This window comes from Alligator sinensis, unplaced genomic scaffold (genome assembly GCF_000455745.1).
Source record: "Alligator sinensis unplaced genomic scaffold, ASM45574v1 scaffold872_2, whole genome shotgun sequence".
NCBI lineage: Eukaryota > Metazoa > Chordata > Crocodylia > Alligatoridae > Alligator > Alligator sinensis.
Genome location: NW_005842132.1, coordinates 1,460,668 through 1,463,112, shown reverse-complemented (window position 1 = coordinate 1,463,112; position 2,445 = coordinate 1,460,668). Strand labels below are relative to the sequence as shown.

Here is a 2,445-nt window from a genome sequence, read left to right as displayed (position 1 = left end):
CCTCGTTACATAAATCTTGCTCTTGCTGAACAACAGATGGTTCGAAGCAGCACAAAGCAACTCCCCTAGCAGACTTTGGTTATGTCTACACTGCTAGTTAGGGTCAATGTTAAGCCTGTACTCACTGACCAACCACAATGAAAACTCTAATGCTTGACTTTCAGCAGCAACCCCTCCTGATCCGACAGCTCTGCTGAGCATCCTGGGTGTGAAAAGGAGCACATTCCCTGGAGCACTGCAGCACCCATCCCACAACCCCTTATTCCCGACTGCCAGCCCTTCAACCTTGTTTCCTGTCTCATTTGGAGCCAAGCACAAGGAGAGGCAAGTGGGCTGATTCCCAGAAGGGCTCTTTGTGTGGAGTAAGCAGCACAGATGACTTTGGCTACAAGGTAAGATGTTGCATTTACTCAGATGCTGGAACAATGGACCAAGGACTAAGCAATGCATGCTCTGCTGTGGTGCGGTTGTTACTGGGGACAGCATGAAACACTCCTGCACCTCTTGTATAGTAGGAGCTATCAGGTGTTTAGGAAAAAGCTGCTTGCTTCCTGAGGTCCTGGGTTTCTATGTTCCCACTACAGAACATTGTTTCTGTTGAGCTGCTTAACCTCCATTGATTTCCGTAAGCTAGAAGGATGCTAGAGTCTTAAAGTATCATCTTCTCCCAGTAGGAGGAAGGCTTTCTCCCAAGCTCTCTCCGTTATTCAATGGCTGTGCAAGATCCAGGACAGTTTCTATTGCTCTCATCCAGAACAACAGGCAGCTTCTACAAGAAGCAACGTGCAAAAGGAGTGTGGGCCTATTCCGTGGAACAAGACAGGTTAGTGAGGCAGCAGCTGGGAGGTGAAAAGGAGTCAGCAGATGAGGAGTGGGGTGTCATGGCTCAAAGGGGCAGGAAAGCAGCCTCGCACTCAAGTGCTCAGAAGTAGGAAGGGAAGGAGCTCTGTCTTCTGAGCAAGCAGAATGATTGCTGCCTTATTTACAGACATTGGGCGTATCTACACATACACTTTGATGCTCATTAAAGTGTCACTTTAAAATGGTGCTCTTTAGTTAAGGCACATTAAGGCAGGGTAATGTGGTAGAGGTACTAGATTTAATGCACATTAACCAAAGCGCATTAATACATGTGTAGACGCACCTGTTATTGCCAGGGCTGATGGGCAATGCAATTCAGCCCAGCAGCAGATGGGCCCAACTGGGCAATCGCGGCCCAGCTCTGGGAACTGGGGGCAAACTGCCCAGACTGTGTCTGTGCTAGTAGGCTCAGCCAAGAGGCCAAGCCTGACTGGGCTGTAGAGATTGACTTCCCCGTCTCCTCCCTAGCTCAGGGCTGCGGCACACTGGCAGCATGGCACAAGCCTCCCCACCTCTTGCCTTTCCCCTCCTGCAGGTAACCAGAGGGGTTTCCTCAGCCTCATCATTGTGCATCTCCAGGCAGCCTGGTAAGATATGAGGGCCAAGGGCTGTCCGGCCACGACCCCCTCATCTGTGCTCAGTTCCCACGGCAGAATAAAGGGTTTTTTTCCAGGAAGGGGGTTAACTCAGAGCACAGGAGACGCACACAACTGTATTGCCCTGCCCAGAACACAGGGTCCCTCTGTGGAGAGCTGAAAACCTCTTTCTGCCAGTTTGAGAGAGCCATTGCCAGCTCTGGCGCTGGAGCAGCAGGGCCCAGCTGTGCCTGCAGATCAAACCAGCGGCCGCCTTCAGAAAACTGTTGAGTCACACAGAAAACAGCCTGGCCCGGTCTGCATGTGAGAGAGAAAAAGAGCAGGCCCCATCCGCTGGGGCCAGGGTCATCAGAGCTTGCCTGACTCCTTGGGAGCCTCCAGCCGGGCTCCCGTGTCCTGCTAGCCAGGCCCTTGGGAAATGCCCAGCACCGACCCTCTCTATCTTCTCCCCAGAGTGACACAAAGGCTCTTTGGAGGTGTTGGTTGTAGCTGTGTTGCTCTAGGTTCTTTGGGTAAATGTGTTATCTTTTATTAGACCAACTAAATAGTTGGAAAAATGGTTCTTTGCAAGCTTTCAGGCACAAACACCAGTCTTCAGGCATAGGAAACATCTGCTGTTGTTTTGTGTTCTCCTGGATGGAGCTAGAAAGGGTCTTTTGCTTTCTCCAGAGCACATCAGCAGGGCTGATTTAGGCAGTGACCCAGGCTGATTTCTCAGCAATCTGTGAATTGGGACTGCAAAGCCAGGGGGTGCCCCGAGCTCGGTGCTCCTCACTAGGTAAGCACATCACTGAGCTCCCCTTGCCTGGGGAGTCTGCCAGAGGTTGGTGTGAGCAGAGAAATGAGTGTGCAGGGGAAGCCCCTTCCTTGTAGCAAGGTGCCACTTAGAGCCACAGCGGAAAGATTATGGGAGACCCCAGATCAACCTTTGGAGCCGGGGCAGGGCTTACAGCCCTTAATTTCCCATAAACAGCTACAGGTGTTGATT

At 51.6% G+C, this 2,445-nt stretch overlaps 1 protein-coding gene across 2 annotated transcripts in view; it reads left to right on the top strand.

Annotated features, from left to right (window-relative positions):
* The first annotated feature begins 254 nt into the window (after nucleotides 1–254).
* Nucleotides 255–2,445, top strand: part of IP6K3 (inositol hexakisphosphate kinase 3) — a 45,714-nt gene continuing 43,523 nt past the window's right edge. For both annotated transcript variants that reach the window (XM_006025086.2, XM_025205805.1), the window contains exons 1-2: nucleotides 255–392; nucleotides 672–823. The gene's annotated coding sequence lies outside the window, so the exon portion shown is untranslated. The remainder of the gene's footprint in view (nucleotides 393–671; nucleotides 824–2,445) is intronic.